The sequence below is a fragment of the Acomys russatus genome, chromosome 3, assembly GCF_903995435.1.
Source record: "Acomys russatus chromosome 3, mAcoRus1.1, whole genome shotgun sequence".
Lineage (NCBI taxonomy): Eukaryota > Metazoa > Chordata > Mammalia > Rodentia > Muridae > Acomys > Acomys russatus.
The window spans coordinates 64,472,875-64,494,480 of NC_067139.1; the positions used below are offsets into that span (position 1 = coordinate 64,472,875).

General features: G+C 38.7%; 1 pseudogene; it reads right to left on the bottom strand.

Annotated features, from left to right (window-relative positions):
- Positions 1-4,892: 4,892 nt before the first annotated feature.
- LOC127187104 (ral guanine nucleotide dissociation stimulator-like) lies at positions 4,893-9,592 on the bottom strand (annotated as a pseudogene).
- Positions 9,593-21,606: the final 12,014 nt, after the last annotated feature.

Here is a 21,606-nt window from a genome sequence, read left to right on the forward strand (position 1 = left end):
ATTAAATTGATCCACGAGAAAGATTTCATGTCTAGTATTATAAATTTGGTCAAAAGTAACTAGAGAAATCATAGACCTTATTGGGGACGGTATTGTTGTTGTTTCATTCAATGTTATGCTGTCAAACTATCTTCTTAACATATAATTTTAAAAGTAAATAGTGATTAACGCAAAGATTCATAACTGGTCAAATTACTTAGAATAACTGAGTGTAAATGCTCAGAAATAGGCAGAACTTTTATACCAACCCTTTCCTATGCTGGGGTAACAGAACAACAGGGAAATGTTGGCAAGGCTGTCTAAGCTGGGGGGATATGGAAGGGAAGTGTGAATGTCTTCTGGACATGATATGACTGGTACACACACCAACCTACCACACCCGTGGTTGCATGCAGAGTACCTGCACAACGTCAGCTCACTGAAAATTCAAGCCCAGTGGTGAGGATGTGGAGTAAGGAAACATTCATTTTTTTCTGGTGAGGCTGCAAACTTGCAAAATCACTATGGAACTTGGGAAGTTGAGAATCAATTGACTTCAAGATCTAACTATACCACTCTTGGACACATACCCAGAGAATGCTTCTTCCTACCACAGAGACACTTTCCCAGACATGTTCATTGCCTCTCTATTCATAATTGCCAAAAATTAGAAATCACCTAGATGTTCCTCAACAGGTGAATAGATACAGAAAATGTGATGGATTTACATGATGGGATATTAATCAGACATAAAAAAAAAAAAAAAAAAAAAAAAAAAAAAAAAAAAAAGAAAAGAAAGAAAGAAAAGAAAAAGAAATTCACAGGTAAATGTATGGAATTGGAGCAAATAATCCTGAATGAGGTAAAGCAAACCCAGAAAGACAAATATGGTATTCACTCACTTATATGTGAATATTAGTTCTTAAGTCAATAATAACTGAGCTACAATCCATAGAACCAGAGGCTAGGTATAAAGCAAGGAACTGTGTGGCGAGGGACACATAACTCTCCCTAGGAAGAGGAAATAGAATGGATACTTATGGATTGGAGGGGGGTGTCATTTGAGGAGTAGCATGGAAACCTAATAGAATAAGAGCTTTCTAAAATATGTATATATATGAATGCTATCTAGATGAAACTGCCAGGTAATGGGAGACAGGGCCCTAAACTGGCATCTCTTCTTACCAAATGAAGCTTCTTGTACCATGAATTGGTTATATCTGAGTTGTTGGTCATAAGGGGTTCTATAAGAAGCCCCAAACAATGCAGGCTGTTGCCTAGGCTATAGGTTCTTGTCTATAAACAGACAGGAAGGCTTCCATTGCTGAAGACAACACCTACATAATCTGTTGAACACAGAGAAATTGAGCTGGTTTCTACATAGACCCGATGTGCTAGTGTTTTTAGTAATGGAAAGTACACTGCATGCTTCCAAAGAACAAATATGAGCACTAACCCATCAACAACATCTTTGATTTACAATAGTGTTCGGCTGTTGTAATTCTGATGTAAATATTGTGTGAGTAACCAATTGATTTCTGATTTGACTCAAGGTCCACTCCCTGAGATGAATCCCATACCCGAGACTGCTTAGAGTATCAAGAACCTGAGACCAGATGGTCCAGAGACCTAAATTAAAACTAAATGCTCCTGTTCTACTAAAGAAATAGCAATTAATTGACTCCAAGTGGCATTCCGCTATACTTGTAGATCAGTGCCTTGCTCAGCCATCAACGGTGAAACTTCCTCCTGTATCAGATCAGAAGAAATAGAGATCCACAGCCAGACATTATATGAGAGTGAGAGTTGGAACACTCGGCCCTAAGTTGGATATCGTTAAATCCATCCTCCCATGGCTCAAAGAATTCTACGGAAGAGGAGGCCAAAAAAGTATAAGTGCCAGAGGGGCTGGAGAACACCAAGAAAACAAGGGCATCTAAGTCAACAGGAACAACATGCACATGAAGTCACAGAGACTGAGGCAGCACACACAGGGCCTGCACCAAATGGGGTCTGAGAAGTGATAGTAGACACACACACCAACCCTCAAGCCAGAAATATCTCCAAGTGATAACCACCTGAAATGAAAAGTTATTTTTCTCTGAGAGTCTCTGGAGAAACAAGCTAGTCTTCAGGGTAGCCCACATGCTCAGCAGTACATGGTCAATAGAAAGTGAAGCCATTTGACATCTTTGGAGGTTCCTTTTCCCATAATGTTCTGTCAGGACTTTAAAAAAAAAAAAAGTGTATTTACTTTTTAGTATTTTATTTTTGTGTACTTAATTTTTCTATATTTTTATTCTACGTGTCCTTTGTGTATATATCAGAGTTTCCAATTTAGTGTTTTTATGAGATTCTTGTACATCTGTGTGTGTGTGTGTGTGTGTGTGTGTGTGTGTGTGTGTGTGAGTGTGAGTGTGTGTGTGTGTGTGCCTGCCTGTGCCTTTTCTTTCTTGTACCTGGTCGAGGGATTTTCTGAGGTTCCTACTCCTAGCTGAAGTACTGATTGTAGTTGCTGACTTCTGGGAAGCGAAATCATTTTAATTTGAGGATATGACCAGTGGCAGATTGCCCATGCCTGTGCACTAGTCAATGGCCACATATCTATTCATACATGGTTCATACTAATTGAACCCAGTGTTAATAAAATAATAATAAGTAATAATAATAATAAAATTAATAATAGTAATAGTAATAGAAATAATGTCAGGAAGGAGACTGGTTAAGTCCTGGTATGAGTTGAAGGGAGGTGATGAGGGGTGGATAAGATCAAAGTATTGTAAACTTGTGTAAAATATTTTAATATTTTCTTCATTTGAAGAGCATGTTTCTACTCATTAAGCAGTTTCTTCTTTCCAAAGCTACTGGAAACTGCCTACCAGCTCTCTTCTCTCTCTCTCTCTCTCTCTCTCTCTCTCTCTCTCCAGATGTATTTATTAAAGAAGTGTTTGCCTAATTTTAGATTTGGTGTATTTGGCTTCTTAGCTTAGCACAGTAACTAAAAGATGCCTGTGCTGTAGCAAGCCTCAGCACGTACTTTAATCAATCTATTCATGCTCTGAAGATTTTGGTTGACATGCTTGGACTTTTGATTTTAATTTTTGGGTGGGATATGCCTCTCAATAAAACAGCAAAGGCATACAATCATTCTATTTTACCTTTTGAAGACTTGACGAAGTGTTTCAGACAGTAGCTAAGCCATTTTACATACACACTAAAAAGGAACTGTGATTCTATGATAACACATTTTTACCAACTCTTGGAATTTGTTTGTAAAAGTACAGCCAGCTCAGTGGCTCAGGTTTGGTTTGTAGTTTACTGATGAATAATGATGTTGAACATCATTTCGTGTGCGTTATTGGTGATGTGTATATTTTCTTAGGAGAAATTGCTATTTAAGTATTTTTGTATAATTTAGGCATCACACTTAATCCTTTAAATGCTTATGTTTATATTTTTATTTTTTGGTCATAAAAGCTTTAAAGAATCATTTTTTGTCATATAACATATACATGATTTGCATATATTTTCTCAATAGTAGTTTTTTTTAGGCAATGAAAAAAAAAAACACTAAATCTATCTGGTGCTTTCTCAGAAAACTGGGAATAGGGCTTCCTCAAGACCCAGCTATTCTACTCCTTGGAATATACCCAGGAAATGCTCCACCACACAACAAGGACATATGCTCAACCATGTTCATAGCAGCCTTATTCATAATAACCAGAACCAGAAGAATAGATAAAGAAACTGTGGTACATTTACACTATGGAATACTACTCAGCTATTAAAAACAAGGAAATCCTGAAATCTGTGGACAAATGGAGGGAACTAGAAATGATCATACTGAGTGAGTTAACCCAGAGGTAAAGAGACTCACATGGTATATACTCACTTATCATTGGGCACTAGCCCAAAAGGCATGTCCCATGAAAGTCTTCACTTACCAGGAGATTGGGATAGATGTGAGGACATCCTACTGCGACTCTAGGTAGAGAAATATAGAAGATAGGGAAATGGAAGGACCCAGAGGGTTCTAGAAACCTACAAGAACATCGTGATGCGTGGATCAGGGCCCAGGCGGGTAGGTCTGCTCAAACTATTGCACTAACCAAGGACAACACAAGTAGTAAACATCAATCCCCTACTCTGATCTACCCAATGGACAGGACATTCTCCACAGTTATGTGGAGAGCCAGGACTGACTCTGACATGAACTCTGGTGTCCCATATTTGACCACTTCCCCTTGGTGGGGAGGCCTGATGGCACTCAAAGAAAAAGCAAGCAGACTACCAAGATGAGACTTGATAGCCTATGACCATATAGTGGGGGAGGAGGTCCCCCTTGGTCATAGACCTAGGGGAGGGGAATAGAGTGAAAGCGGGAGGGAGGGAGGAATGGGAGGATACAATTGAGTTGTAATCTGAATAAATTAATTAAATAAAAAAGAAAAGAATAAAAGAAAAACCACTAAGAATGTATTAAGATACTTAAACACAACACTAAAAAGAACCAGAAGAATAAAAAGGCTATTTCTCAGGGGAGGGAAAGGCTGGGAGTAAGGTTGGGAATGCAGCTGGATTGAAGTCAGGAAGTGATTGTGTGGAGGCAAAGGACAGATTCTGTCAGCAGAGTGGATATAAGATAGACCCCACTGGTGATAGGGTGTGGCAGGGCCATTCTCTAAGTAGACCAACCCACTACACCAAGGCTACGGTATGTGAAAGTTGCACTTTATGTGTCAACATGCTGACACAGAGGCTCCACTACTGCTATCAGATGTGCTGGCTGGCCTGCTGCCGCCACATTTGGTTTCAACATCAGAGATGTCATAGAACCTTCTGGTTGTATTTGTGCTCTCTGGCTCTAGTGCACAAGCTGGTTCTGGCTCCAGAGTTGCTGATTTCATGGCTGGTTAACACACTTGAAGCTCTGGATCTGTGGATGACTGGCTCCCCAGATCTGAGTCTTCCTCATCGTCATCCTCGGAATCACTGGCCATTTTTTTCCTGCAGCTGGGTCAGGAGCATATGGACGTGAACAAGAAGCTCTGAGTAGGGCATGTTTACAACCAAGTAGGTCTTCAGGTTGTTCAGAATGGACAAGTCTGAGGTCTGATAACACTCCTCGGGGTTCATGTCCATCAATGTGTCCAGGAAGGAACAGATGGTGCTCTTTGCTTGCTCATCCTCTTCACAAGAAAGGTGGAAGTATGTATATCTGGAGGAGATGGGAAAGGATGTTACCTGTAAGGTCCAAGGTCTTCCACCTAAGGGGGGCAGGCTGACTCCTGGAGAGGAATGGAGTTCAAAGACTGGAAGTTCTTTCTCCTCTCAGAGATATTAGTTTACTCACACACAGTAGGTGCTTTCAATATATTTGTGCAATGGGTGAACAAAAACACCTCTCCCCAGATATTTCAATGGTCACAGTGCCCCTTGGCTTACCCAGCATGGGTCTACACTTTGGACACATCTCTATTGGGTACTCCAATAATTCTAGAATCTCTGTTACTAATGGGCAAAGTGCTTTCACCAAGGCCTCAGAAATACTGGGTAAGGGATAGAGTGTTTCTTCAGGGTACAGGGGACAGTCACACCCACTAAGGTCTCAGCTCTGGACAGCCCACACCCTTGGACCAAGCCTAGGAGAATTGTTTTTGACTTCATTCTGCAGGGGCTTGACAATTCTCTAGACAATAAGTAGACAGAGTGCTACTCAGAACCAACCAGAGCATCTGAGACCTCTGGGCTTTGAGAAAAGCACTTACTGCGTGAACAGCAGGTCCAGCACCTGCTGGGGAGTGGCACACCTTTGGTGTGTGTACAGGAAGGCAGGGGCAAAGAAAGGGTCCCAACTTGGCAGGGAAGGCACCAGGTGGTTCACCAGCTTCTCCACAGTGTCTTCTCTGATGGGGGACTCTCTATAGGTCTCCTTCAAGTCCTTTGGGGCAAGCTCCTGCTCCCCCTGAGGAGAGATCAAAGTGCATAATTCAAACAGGCACCGGGCTGATTGGTTCTGATTGGCTTGTAATAGTCTGTTTTCCCCGACTCGTTAAACTGCCAAACACACAGAGCAAAGTTAGGGGAAACTTTGAGGTTTCACAGTGGTTACCTGGTCTATGTGGTCTTGGCTTTGGCTGCCATGGGTCAAGTTTGTTTCCTTCCGGGTAAATGGCCAGAAGCATTGGAGGCAAGAGTAAACCCTGCGTCTCCAGACACCTCCGTGGCCTTCACTGTTGTCTTTCTTGAGGCCTGACCCTCCAGTAATCCAAAGACAGCAAAGGAACTGCTCTCTCTAGTGTCTCAGACAAGCGAGCCTGCTGGGCTGGCTCTAACTAGTTGGCTGCCTGGTTACCAGGGTTCTGCATTGTTGGGTCATTGTCAAGGAAGTGATGTCATTCCTTGCGGGGGGGTCCCTTTACCATCCCCTCTTCACAAAGGGCTTCCCCCAAAGACTCCTAGGTCCCTTCTCTTTTCCAAGGTGTACAACTAGACATAGTTACACAGGTGTTTCCCATTCCATTGTTCCCAGGAATGTCTGGGTATAGACAGCCCCTCAGATTTGCAATCTGAGTTTGGATTCAGAATCTTATTTGTTACCCTAATTTTAAACTCAACCTTAATTACTTGAGTCCACCATAAACTGTAGCCACATTGCCTTGTGTCTATGCTATCTTGTGTGTGTGTGTGTGTGTGTGTGTGTGTGTGTGTGTGTTCTTTGTGGACTGAGAGCACATGCTGCCAGCCCCCAGCCCCACAGTATCAGTGTTCCTGAATAGGAATTGTTTTTCCCAGAATCTGTCCCCCCCACCTCATCCTCATTTTAGGGATCAAGCCCAGAGTGTTGCAGCTTTCTGTAAAGAGCTGGCTCAGCCACATCCATCAGCTGACAAGATGGAAGCTAGCCTCCAGCACTGTTTCAGAACTGATTCACCCTTCACTGTTTCTGCTTTAAATTCCTGCTTGAATTCCGGTCCTGACTTTCTTCAGTGATGGCCTGTGACCTGTGTCCTGCAGTAAACGTTTTCCTTCCCTAAATTGAGTTTAGTTATGAGGCTTGTCACGGCAACAATGAAACTTGAACACCACATTTTCTATGTCACCATCCTATGCTATCTGGCAGCCAACCTCTTCTCTAGTTCCTCCTGTCTCTCACTCCCTGGCATCCTACCTCTTCCTCTGTATGCCAGTGCTTGCTTTTCTGTATTTCCAGTGGTCTCTGCTTGACTGTCATTCACTGTTCAGTCCCTGGCCAGCCTAGTCATTGTTTAGCAATGGGTCAGTGTTTAGCAAGCCAGTGATCTGGTGAGTCACTACCGTGTGCATGTGTTGGGATGTCACATGCAACTACAGAGTGGGGCAGTTTTAGAGTTCATTGAAATCCTCTCTCCTTTGTCAAAACGAAGTGCAGATATATTCATTCTTCCTTTACTCCTCTTTGCAATGCTTTCACGGCTTCTTTCCTTTTTTGCTATTTCCCCCTCAAGGTGTGGTGTGGTGCGTGTGTATGTGTGTGTGTGTATGTGTGTGTGTGTGTGTGTGTGAGAGTGTGTGTGTAGATTGAGCTTTCCTATTACTCATTAGGCTAAAAACCAAGGTTATGGGAAACCAACTAGATACATACACACACAATAGTGGAAACTAACTCTTCTTTCTTAGGAACCTAGTTCCAAATAAAGGCCCAAAGCTACATCCTCTATAATAAAGGGAGAATGGATAAACTCTGGGAGTTTTGATGGCTGCAGGCCTACAACTAGCTGGTGAGTTCAAGCTATTGGTAATGAGAATAGGGACATCTAAGTTCAGAGGCTGCACTGCTCAAGAGGCCAGCTCCTCTTGATAATCTGGAAATTATCAAAAGGCATACAGCCTACATAAGGAAGAGAATCCTTAGGTGCCACACATCTGGGAGGCTGAACATGACACCAAGGACTGCAGCCACAAATCTTCCATAGCTGCACAGGCAGAACTCAGGTAGAGACCCTGCCCTGCTAATCTTAATACATTTAATTTTGAGAGAGAAACAGGGCAAGACTAGGAACCACCACTGACACAGAGGGACTGGTACTTAACTAGTTAGCTAGTTAGCTAGACAGTTAGCTTGACAGGTAGGGGAAAAGTGGCATATGGTAAACAAAAATGGTAGAATTCCAAGACCACTGGCTTCTTCTTCACCCTACTGATCTGAGATAAAACTTGCTAGTCTGAAACAGAGGCCTGCTGAGGCTTTTCTCCTTCAGTAGCTCCCCTGCTGCTGTTGAACCTGAACAAGTTCAAAGCCTGATCAGGACATGTTTATTCCAAAGCTAAAGGCTAATCATTCATTTTGCCTTTTTTTTTTTTTTTTTTTTTTCCAAACTGACCAACCTTAAATAAGAGGAGGAAAACCTCCTAAAGACCCTTACAAACACCAGCCTTGGAGAAAACACTAGACATTTGGGTCTCTGAGTGTTCCCATGCTCCTTCTGCTTTGTAGAGGGTCTTTTTCTGTTTCTCTGCTCTCTCTGCTCTCTCTCTCTCTCTCTCTCTCTGCCTCTCTATGTCTCTCTCTTTTCTCTCTCTGTGTCTCTCTGTTCTCTATCTCTGTCTCTCTCTGTCTCTCTCTTTCTATCTCTGCCTCTCTCTCTGTTTCTTCATGATAATACAGGGTTTTCTCTTTATCAGTTGATTCTGTCGCGGTGTTTTCTCTGCTATGTGTTGTGCTCAAGATTTTTCCTACCTTTAAAAATTTGTATTTATTTTACGTCTTGACAACAGTTTTTCCTCCCTCCTCTCCTCCACCTTTCTTCCCTCCTTCTAATCCTCCTCCATTTCTCTCCAGAAAAGGGTGAGCCTCCCATGGATACCAACCAGTCTTGGCAAATCAAGTTTCAGTAAGACTACATACCTCCTCTTGCATTGAGACTAGACAAAACAACTCAGTAGGAGGAAATGGTTCTAAAGGCAAGCAACAGAGACAGAGAAACTTCCTGTTCCCACTGTTAGGAGTCCCACAAGAAGACCAAGCTATACAACTGCAGCATGTGTGATGAGGGCCTAGGTTAGTCCCAGGCAGGCTCCCTGGTTGGTGGTTCAAACTCTGTGAGTCCTTATAGACTGTTTGAGTCTGTGGGTTTTCTTGTGGTATCCTTGATTCTTCAGGTTCCTACAACCCTTCCTCCTACTCTTCCACAGAATTCCCCAAGCTCTACCTAATGTTTGATTGTGTTTCTCTGTATCTATTTCCATCAGTTACTAGGCAAAGCCTTCATAATGACAATAGGACTAGATAGATAGCAATCTACAAGTATAGAAGAATACCATTAGAAACCATTTCATTGATTTTTTTTCTTTGCCATTAATGCCATATCTTGGTCTCTGGGATATCCAGGCTCTGGCTCCTGTCACTTTGTGCAATGTCACAGATGAGTTCTCTCTTTTGGCATGGGTCACAAGATGGCCCAGTCATTGGTTGATTACTCTCAGACTTTCTGTGCCACCTTTACCCCAGTACATCTTGTAGTAGGACAAATTGTAGGTTGAAGGTTTTGTGGGTGGGTTGGTGTTCTAATCCTTCCATTGGAAGTCTTACGTGGTTGAAGGAGATGACTAGTTCAGGCTCCATAGCCTCCATTGCTAGGAGTCTTAGCTAGATTCACCCTCATAGATTCCTGGGAGTTTCCATTGCCCTATGTTTCTAGTTTGTCCCAGAGATGCTTCTTGATTCCAGTTATCTCTCCTGGTACTCTCGCCCTCCATCCTCCTCACACCTGATTGCTCCCGTTCCCATCCCAATCTCCTACCCGACTCCAATTCCCTCTCCTTATCTGCCTGTGATCTCAATTCTGTCTCCCCTTCTCTGTGAGATTCACATGTCTCTCCCTTAAGACCTCCTTGTTACTCAGCTTCTTTGTGTCTATGGATGATAGCATGGTTATCCTGTACTTCATGATTAATATCCACTTATAATTAAGTACTTCCATGTTCGTCTTTCTGGGTCTGGGTTACCTCACCCAAGAAGAGCTTTTCTAGTTCTATCCATTTGTCTACAAATTTCATGATGTAATTGTTTTAAATAACTGAGTAGTATTCCACTGTATAAATGTACCACATTTTCTTTATTCATTCTTTGCTTAAGGGACACCTAGGTGGTTTCCAGTTTCTAGCTATTATGAATAAAGCTGCTATGAACATAGTTTAGCAAGTGTTCTTGTGGTATGGTGGTGCATCCTTTGGGTATATTCCCAGGAGTGGTATAGCTGGGTCTTAAGGTAAATCAATTCCCAATTTTTCTGAGAATTTGTAATGCTGATTTTCAAAGTGGCTGTACAAGTTTGCACTCCCAGCAGCAATGGGATAGTATCTCCCTTCCTCCACATTCTCTTCAACATGAGCTGTTTCTAGTATCTTTGTCTTAGGCATTCCAACAGATGTAAGATGGAATCTCAGAGTTGTTTGATTTGTGTTTTCCTCACAACTGCAGGTGTTGAACATTTCTTTAAGTGCTTCTCAGCCATTTGAGATTCTTCTGTTGAGAATTTTCTAGGTCTGTATTCTATTGTTGAACTAGATTATTTGGTTTGTTGATGTCTAGTTTTTGATTCCTTTATATATTCTGGATGCCATCCTTCTGTCAGATGTGGTGTTAGTGAAGATCTTTTCCCATTCTGTAGGCTGCTTTTTTGTCCCTTTAACAGTATCCTTTGCCTTAAAGAAGCTTTTCAGTTTCATGAGGTCCCATTTATTAATTGTTAAACTCCATGCATAAACGATTGGTGTTCTGTTCAGGAAGTTGTTTCCTTTGTTGATGCATTCAAGACTATTCCCTGCTTTCTCTTCTATCAGATTCAATGTATCTATTTTTATGTTGGGCTCTTTGTTAAACGTGGCCTTGAGTTCTGATAAGGGTGATAGGCATGGATCTATCTATATACTTTTACATTCTGAAATCCAGTTAACCAGAACCAGTAGTTGAAGATGCTTTCTTTTTACCATTGTATATTTCTAGCTTCTTTATAATAAATCATATGTCCATAGGTGTGTGGATTTACTTTTGGGTCTTTGATTTGATTCCATTGATCAACCTGTCTGTTTTTATGCAAATACCATGCGGGTTTTTTAAAATTACTATTGTTTTGTGGTACAGTTTGAAACCAGGGAAGATGATAGCCCTGGAAGTTCTTTTATTATCCAGGATTGTTTTAGCCATCTTGGGCCTTTTATTTTTCCATATGCAGTTGAGTATTTTTCTTTCAATGTCTGTAGAGATTTGTGTTGGTATTTTGATGGCAATTGCATTGAATCTGTAGATTACTTTTGATAAGATGGCCAATTTACTATGTTAATCCTAATAATCCATAAGCCTGGGAGATCTTTTCATCTTCTGATATATTCTTCAATTTATTTCTTCAAAGATGTGAAGTTCTTGTCACACAGGTCTTTCACTTGCTTGGTTAGAATAACCCTAAGATATTTTATATTATTTGTGGCTATTGTGTTCTTTCCCTAAATTCTTTCTCAGTATGTTTTTCTTTTGTATAAAGGAAGGCTACTGAGTTTTTTGAGTTAAGTTTGTATTCAGCTACTTTGCTGAAGGTTTTTTTTTTTATCAGCTGAAAGAGTTCTCTGGTAGAAATTTTGGGGTCACTTATATATACTAAAATATTATCTCTGAATAGAGATGCTTTGACTTCTTCCTTTCCAATTTGTATCCCCTTCATCTCCTTGAGCTGTCTTACCGCTCTAGCTACAAGTTCAAGTACTGTATCGAATAGATATGGAGAGAATGGGTAGAATTTTCCTGTCCCTGATTTTAGTGGAATTGCTTTAAGTTTATCTCCATTTAAGTTGATGTTGGCTATTGGCTTGCTGTAAATTGCTTTTATTGTGTTTAGGCTTATATCCCTGATCTCTCCAAAACTTTTAACATGAAGAGGCATTGGATTTTGTCATCTCTCTCTCTCTCTCTCCCTTCTTTTGGTTTTGCTGGTGTAGAATTATTTATTTTCTGTGTTCTTTGGGAGTGTAGTTAATCTACTTGGGTTAGAGTTTTTCTTCTAGTATCTTCTCTAGGGCTTTCTTTTTGGATACATATTGGCTAAATTTGGTTTTGTCATAGAATATCTTGTTTTCTCCTTCAGTGGTGATTGAAAGTTTTCTAGGTATGCTAGCCTGGGCCAGTATCTGTGGTCTTTTAGGGTCTGCAGGACATCTGTCCAGGACCTTCTGACTTTTAGAATCTCTGTTAAGAAGGGGGTACAATTTTAATAGGTCTGCCTTTATATACTACTTGGCCTTTTCCCCTTTCAGATTTTAATATTCTTACTTTGTTCTGTACATTTAGTGTTTTGAGTATTATTTGGTGGTGAGAAGACTTTCTTTTCTTGTCCAATCTACTTGGTGTTCTGTAAGCTTCCTGTACATTTATATTTATCTCTTTCTTTAAGTTATGGAGTTTTTCTTCTGTGATTTTGTTGAAAATACTTCCTGGACCTTTGAGCTGAGAGTCTTCTTCTTCTATTCCTTTATTCTTAGGATTGGTCTTTTCATTGTATTCCAAATTTTCTGGATGGTTTATGTCAGAAACTTTACAGGTTTAACATATTCTTTGACTGATGAATCTGTTTAGTCTATGGTACCATCAACCTCTGACATTCTTCTATGTTTTTTATTCTGTTGGTTACACTCACATCTGCAGTTCCTGTTCACTCATCTAGATTTTCCATCTCCTGGTTTCTCTTAGTTTGTGTTTCTTTTATTTCTTCTTTTTAAAATTTTTTCAGTTGAAAAGTTTCTTTCAATGATTTCCTTCCCTTGATTGTTTGTTTGCTTTCCCCTGTGGGTTTCTTGGCATTCTTTAATTTATTGATTTCCTCCTTTTTTTGTTTCTTCTTCGTCATCTTTTTTTTTTGTTTGTTTTTGTTTTTTGTTTATTTGTTTTTGTTTTTGTCTTCTCAATTTCTTTAAGGGATTAAAAATTTTTCTTCTTTAAGAACCTCTATCATTTTCATAAAGCTTGCTTTAAGGTCGTTTTCTTGTGCCTCTGCTGCACTGGAACACTGAGTTTTTCTTGTCATGCGCTAGATTGGCTCTGGTGGTGTCATACTACCAGGCTGTTGTTGATTGTGTCTTAGACTGTCACTCAAGCATCTGAGTTTGGGATGATTATAGGTCTAGATGCCTATTTCTGAGTTTGTTTTTGTTGGGTGGGTGTTTTCCTCCTTATTTTCTGATTTGTCTTAGACCTTCTGAGCTTGTGGCCTGGACTTCTGACAGCCCACTTGACCTCTGAACCACTAAGGAGTTTCTGACCAAGTTTGGGGCTTAACTTCTGACAACTTGCTTGGTCTTTGGTGCAGCAGGTAGTCTCTGTTTGTCTGGCATCTGTGGCTTTCATCTGAGCAGCTGGAGACCATCAGAATTGGGGGCAAAGTGCTGGCCAAAAGGGTGGATGATAATGTGGGAGGAGAACAGCATTAGAATGGTTCTTGAGAACTGAGTCTGGGGTGTGAGGCATGTCAGTTTTCAGGTGAGACAATCACCTGTCCTTCCTAGACATTCTTTTTAGTTGATGCACACACACATTATATGTACTTGAACTCTGTCATAGGGTTGCAATCCAGAGCTTATTATTTTGAGACAAGATTTTCAAGGTCCTACTCAGCTGCCCAGGTTTTTCTTGCACTTTCTGACTGCCTCTTTCAACCTCCTAAGTAACTGGGATCACAGATCTGTGACACCAGGACTGGCTTAGATACATTTTGTTTTATGTACAAAAATTTTCCTCGGTAATGTCCTGTTCTTCTGCATTTTTATTGTTTTTTTCATACACTTGATGTCTTATCTAAGAATTCATAACCAAATCCAAAGCTATGAAAAATTAATGTTAAATTACTGCTATTATTTTTCTTATTAATGTGTATTTAATTTTTTTACATATGATAGAGGTAAAACTTTGTTCATTTTAATGTTGCTATTCAATTGTTTAAGGGTTGTTTATTGTAAAGACATTTTTTTCCAACACGGTCTTGGTTTCTGATCAACTATTGGTGTCTATAGATGACAAGGTTAATGTCTTGAATTGCTTTTATGTTTTCTAGGTACCCCTATTCCAGTACCATATTTTTCCTTTATATAGCTTATATGTTAATTTTGAAATAAGGAAATAGTGTCCAGAAGATATTAAAATTTTTGCCTTGGCTTATTTTACCTTTTTTTTTAGAATGCCTTGATAAATTCTTTTGAAGGATGTATGGTCCATTCTTTTAAGAATGGCTGTTGGGAGATTCCTGTACAGTCGTGTTTATTGTGGCACTATTTACAACATCCACGATATGGAATCAGCCTAGATGATTTCAGTAAACAGATGAGTAGATTAAAATATGGTAAGATATTCATAATGGAGTTTTATTTGTCCATATAAAAGAACAAAATTATATCATGTCCAGGAAAATGGATGAAATTGAAGATAATTATGTTGAGCAATAGAAGCAAGATTCATAGACATGTTTTCTGTCTAACAAGGAAGGTAGATTTAAAAAATCCATACATAAAACACGAAAGTAGATGCAGGACTACAATGGGGACTAGAGAGTAAGCAGGTGAGAAGTCAGAGTAGTGTGAGTGACATCGTGCATGTGTAATGTCCATGGCACAATTACAAATGTAGGACCCATTGCTCTGTACACCATTGTACACCAAGCATGGTTGTTCATGCTTATAATGCCAGCACTCAAGAGGGTGAAGCAGGAGGATTATTTTTGAGTTTATATCATCTTGAGGTTCATGGTTCTCTATGTTGAGAAGACTCAGCAGTTAAAAGTACTCGATGTTCTTGCAGGGGACACAAGTTTGTCTCCCAGTATGTCTCGTAGTCAAAACAATTTTAAATTTAAAAATGGCCATTGAAACATTAACAGGAATTTTATAGAATTTGTGTTCACTTTGGTTAATGCTTGATGGTAGCAATATTAGTATTTCTAATCTATGATCCAATGTATTTATATTTTATATTTTGTATTATTTTCCTTCATTAAAGCTGTCAATGTGTGATACAAGTTTTGCTTCCTTGTTAAACTTCTGTTCAGAGGATGCTATTACAGGATGCTTTGTAAATTTCTTTTCACTTTCTTCAATACTGATACATAAAAGATACTTTTTCACAGGTTGGTAATATCTACTCTGAGATGCTCTGAATTTTGGGTTAATATTAGTAATGTTTTATAGATTCTTTGCCATTTGTGTACCTAAGGTCACACCACTTCCCCCTGAAATTAAAGATACCTAATTTATTTTCCAGCTTATATATCTTTTGGGGTTTTTGTTTGCCCAATTAGTCTGGCCTGAACTTCTAGTACAACATGAAACAATATTGATGCCATTGAAAACAATCCTTAACTTTCCCTGATCTTAGAGACTTTTGCTATCACCTGTTGTGTAAGCATAGGTTTTTCATGAATCTGTTTCACAATATTAAACTTTTTTACACTCCTGCTTTTCTCTGTGCTTTTTAAAATGACAGAAGATGTGGCTAGAGTGCGGCTCAGCAAGTAAGAGTTTTCTCTGTTCCTGTAGAGGACTGAAGTTCAGGTCCCAGTACCCATGTCAGGTCAATATAAATACAACTCTGGAGGATCCAAGCTGTCTTCAAGCCTCCATAGGCAAAACACACACACACACACACACACACACACACGAAACAAAAAAGCAGTGTGAGTCTTTAAGAAAATAACATAAAAGTATTGGATTTTTCAAAATACTTTTTCTCCATTAATTGAAATTACTATTTCCCCTTCATTCATTTGAATAATATATTGTATTGATTGGCTTTCTTATGTTAAACTACTCTTGCATTTCTAGAACAAATCCCACTTGGCTCCTAGTATATAATCCTTTTAATGTTCTTAGATTTAAATTTAGATTGTTCTATTTTATGAAGCATTTTAAATCTATGGCAGACAAGTATTCTACTGCAAATGTGTAACACACTATTTTTGCCTGTTTGTTTTTGTTTTATTTTATTACAGGAACTCCTTTGTAGCCCAGGGTGGCCTCAAACTCTTTATATTAATGCCTCTTGAAGTGATAGAATTACAGATACATACCTCTTCATCCTGAAGTAGTTTGCAATCATGAGACTTCTTTAATGCATTCCTCTGGTTTTGTTACGTTGGCTTTGTATCTATTAGTTATTTGTATTTTCTAACTTTCCACTGGGATTTCTTCTTTTATCCACTGCTTGTTTAAGGACGTGTTGTTTAATTTTCATCCCTTTGTGACTTTTTAAACTAAAATTTGTCCAGTACTTGCTAATATTTATCTATTCCACTGGGGTAACAACACTTTTTAATTCACTATATCTTGTTTGTGGACTAAGATATTATTATTATGGAGAATGTTGAAGGAACACTTGGAAATGCATCTTCTGCTGCTTTTAGGCTGTGTTTTATATGCATCTGTCACATTCAAGTGTTTTGTAGTATTCTTACCTTCTTCGATATCTTTATTTACCTCAATCTATATGCCATCCCCATCATTAAAGGTGGTGGTGTATTAAAGTATGTAAATAGTACTGCAAAACTGAGCTCTTAGCTCTTTGTTTTCTTGTTGTTTGTTTCATCTTTGTTTATCTTGTGTGCTTTGGTGCATGCATTTTGTAATCATTACGGCTTCTTGATACATTTGCCTTTTAAAAGATATACAGTTTACTTCTTTGGGTCGTGCAATAGTATTTTACTTAAAGTCTACTACATTTGGAATTAGCACAGCTACTCTAAGACTCATTTGGCTGTCATTTGCATGGGATATATTTCCCACACTTTCACTTTCAACATATTTATGCCTGCCTTTGTCTATTTTCTACTTCTACAACAGGGTAGAATGGGATGAGTAATTTGTAATGAGCAGAAATTTATTTTATATGGTTCTGGAAAAGGAAGTGACTGAGATTAAGTAGATGTCATCTGGTTGGGACCTTATTGTGTCACCCTGTGGAAAGGGAAAGAATTATAGAACAAACACTAGAGAGTGATAGATCATACTTGAAGAAATGATTTCTTTTATAATTGCTATTATTCTGTTTATGTTGTGTATTCCCAATCACTCTCTAAAGGTGCTACTTCTTAGCAGTGTGGTAGCAACTACGTTTTCAAGCATATGCTTTTTAACTTCAGATTGAAAGTGTGCCATTACACTACCCCCCTAATTTGTGTCTTTCTCACAGATTCATTTAATTCCCTTTTAATACTTCAAAGTCAGCATATCCCAGCACCAGTTCACAAGGGCCCAATTACAGCCTTATTTATCTAACTCAGATATGCTCTTTCAATTCAGTTATGAAGGAAAATCATGAGAAATGGCAATAGGTTGTCCTGTTTTGTGTGTCTCTGAGGCTTCCCTTATTTATAATTAATAGGAAGGTATTCCTATACTTGTCACTTAGATTTTTGTTAAATACTCATTCCTTTTGGTATCAGTTTTGCCCACCCATGCAGGGTACTTCAGATCAAATGCTCCTCTTTATATTATATTTTTATTAGCAAGCACACTTCTGGGTTTCTGTAAGTATTCCTCATGCATCTTAATTGTGGTTAACCTGCCCCCTACACACTACTACTCTAATCACTGCCACCTATTTTCATCCCCACTTAAACTTTCCCATGGATTATTACCCAGTTCTTTCATATCACTTGTATTCTATTACCATTCTAATTATGACTTTTCTTGTGTTGCAAGATCATAGGTTTCCATATAGATTTTTGTTAACTCTTCATTTTGGTAAAGCCTTCCTCCTAGTATTTCCCCAACCCATGCTTGTCTTAGTACTGATCTTAGTGGGGAAACTTTGTATTTTTCTCTATTAGACAGTATGTTGGCTATAGTTTTGTTATATTTCCATATCTAGCTTTTCCATGACTTCCATTATGAAGTCATATTTTGCTTTATCAAAGACATTTTTCTCCGTCTGTCGGTAGGCATAAGGCTATTGTGTAGTTTAAATTCTGGTTTCTTGTCTAAATGTTGTGTAAACTCTGCTCCCCAATTGTCCTCCTGATATGTCAATAAAGCAGCTTATAGGCAATGAATGAGCAGGACAGAGAATAGCACTGGGCTTCCTGCTAGCCTAGGGAGGAGAAGTTAGGAGATGACTCAGGGGATTGAGCCACAGGTAGAGAGGTCCAAGGAAGGTCAGAAGGAAGGAGCTGGAGCCAAGGACAGCTAAAAAGTGCAAATATCAATGGGATGTTTGCTGGGGGCGAGACCATACAGCATAGAGGGTTAAGAACACACTTAGGTGGCTCAAGATTGTGTTCTGAAGCTCATTTTTTTTTCTTTTTTCTTTAAAAAAATTTTTTTATTAATTTATTCTTGTTACATCTCAATGGTTATCCCATCCCTTGTGTCCTCCCATTCTTCCCTCCCTCCCATTTTCCCATTATTCCCTCCCCTATGACTGTTCCTGAGGGAGATTACCTCCCCCTGTATATGCTCATAGGGTATCAAGTCTCTTCTTGGCAACCTGCTGTCCTTCCTCTGAGTGCCACCACGTCTTCTCCTCCAGGGGACATGGTCAAATGTGGGGTACATTTTTAAACAAAAGTATAAGACTCAATTATTTGTGTGATAGCCAGGTTAAGAATAAGCTAAGAGAAACAAACACAGTTTTATAAAAATAACTTCGACAAATGGCACCCAAAATGGGGCAGAATTTACAGTAATCTAGCAAGACTTTATGTAGAAAATAAAACTACAAAGCAGTTTCTTAGTTCTGCTCAAAAAGAGGGAACATGGTCAGACTGTATATTGTATGTGTACTGTCAAGGTTCAACTGCTGGAAAAAGGTGTATATGCTAAAGTAGAATTGCAGATTCTCTCTGGTGTTGCCTTGGAACAGGTTATACAGTGGCTTGTGTGCTTCATTTTGCAGAGTTTGGAGAGCTGAATTATATGCACGATGCCATAGGTTCATATTCAGAGTTCCAATGGGTTTTTACCTTCATTGCTGGAGAGCATGAGTTTAGCATTACACATTTGTTAGGAATCATGACTATCTTGGAGAAGCCTTTGCAAATTGGGGCTGATGGTGCTTCAGCATGTATATTCATTTAAATACAACAATTTCTTAGACATTATAATGTGAAACCTGTCATAGATATAATCCTATCGGTCAAAAAATTTATGAAAAGATCTAACAGTAATCTTTAAAAGGTGGTCATAAAACAGAAGGGTAATATAATATCTCCCAAAAATAGAGTAAATAATGACATGTTGATTTTAAAATTTTAAATGAGGCAAGTAGCACACCTGCTAAGATACACTGGGTTTTAGAACAAACTACTAGGTTAAATCAGCATATAAAGTTCCTAATTACAGAATGGAAGATAGGAAATATGTTGTGTTAGGGAAGAGAATATGCTCTTGTCTCAACAGGAAACAAAAGGCTATGTTTTCCATCCAAACTATTAGAAATCAGATTTGACAGGGGAAGACCTCCTAATGATCTTGACTTCAGACAGAAGGAAAGAAATCAAGACCAAACAGGAGAGGTAATGTAATTTGCTGATCCTTCCAAATAGGCATAGGCCTGAGACTGACTGAGACATGACTATGTCTCCAGCCAGGACCTCAGGTATGCATGGCCAATAAATCTTTGGCTACAAAATTCTAATCACGCCATTATTTTAAAAGGCATAGACAAAATGTTATTTTACATAGATCTTCTTTAATTGAATTGTGCTCTGTGGACAGTCCATAAATTTATTAATACAAAAATATTATACCTTTGAAAGTTAATGTTTTACAGAGCAAGAGGACCAGATACCAAAAAAGACAAGAAAAGTAGCCCAGGTTATCCTCATCATAGATGATTTCAATGACAATGTTTCCTTGAAAATCTTCATCTGGGATAATTTCAAAACGACTATCTAGATCATCCAACATCACAGACTGTTACACTCGGGATTCCAGCAAAAACTCTGAATTTTCTCAGCATTCAGACTAGACAACAAAAGTGTCAGCTAGTTTTATTAAAACTGGATAATATGGCAATTTTCTTGGGCCCCTGTTGGCATAATGTTCTTGTAGACTGTGTACAGTTTACCATTGTTCATTCAAACGTTATTTTCTCTACCCTGCTCTAGGGTTTCAACCAGGACATCACATTGTGATGTTCATTTTAATTATCTCTTGTTTAAAGTTTGTGTAAACATGTCACCATTTGTTCTCTGTGTTGCCAATAAGACAAAAGAGCCAATGCTTAGCAATATCAGAGAATGTGGTGGATCATCCTGATTGAGTGAGGGGAGGAAAAAAATGGAAGGAAGGAGAGGATGGATCCATGAGGAGAAGACCAAGTAACATCAACCAAAATGAACCAGTCCTAGGAGATGATTTAAAAGCAAGTATAATGTGGAAAATCGAAATGGGAAGAAACTATACTAGCATGGAGGTTTAGGATGAAATAATTATTGTGCAGCATTGTGCTGTGGACTAATTAAATAAACCCTGGTCTCTCTGTGTGGTTATTTGGGTATAAAGCTGGTTAAGCAGTAACAGCTGATTCACTAAAATAATTCAATATTAATAATTATTCAACAGGACCCCAAAAGAAAACTATGTGCCATTCCTATGGGGGGATGTAGATGGCTTTTGGTCACTCTATGGGTGATGGATATTTGTTGTGTTTTAAAGGGGTTGGTAATAAGAATGGTAAGCGAAAGGGTAGATTATTGAATCTACTTTGAGACCAAAGAACATTAATAAGCAAAAAATCATGCATCGGTATATATCTTTGCATTTTTAGTTACAACATGCTGAAGCATTGTACCTATGTAATTCTTAAAACAGAAATGTTAAATTCTAGTCCCTTTGAAAGCTGCTATTACCATTTTTTAGAATAATTACAAAATGCATATTTGTCAAACCATCAAACTCGTAGTCATGTTAGATACTAGTTTAATTAATTACAAAAATTATTTTCCTAAATTGACAGATAAAAATAGCTAGGAACAATCAGTTTAGATAAGATAGATACATAGATGGTCTTCAAAAACCTAGGAGATCTACAGAATATAGCATTTAAAGATTTTTTTCATTTAAAGATTTTAGTAACTTAAAGGCTTTGTTTGTTTGACAATGAGACAGGTCTGCTCCTGGCAGCATACCATTCTACTCCAGAGAGCATCTACGGTTTCATATGTGGCAAGCTAGGCACTGGGTGAGAAAATCTTGTGTCAATTACAGACAGGATACTGTCCAAACAGGACAAACTGGATGCAGGAGAGTTCACTGGCAAGCTTTGCAAGGATAAGGTAGGCAAGTCCTTTATACTTCCTGCTTCACAGAAAAGTCTGTCAAATATTTTGGGCCAGAAGTCTGAAGATGACACTCCAACACTATAGAAAAAATTTGAGGGACTGTCTAAACAGCTAAATATCTCTGTATTTTTATACTTTGGAAGCTGTTTCCCTGCACTTCCTATATATTTAGGTAATATTTATTCATTTTTAATTCTCAGGTGGGTTCCACTAGATAGTTATAGTCTCACAGTTAAACGTAAATTGTTTAGGATTATAGACATTGGTAGTAAAATATTTTATCCAAGGATTATCAAATATACAAATGTATTGCCTAATAATTTTCATAATTGTT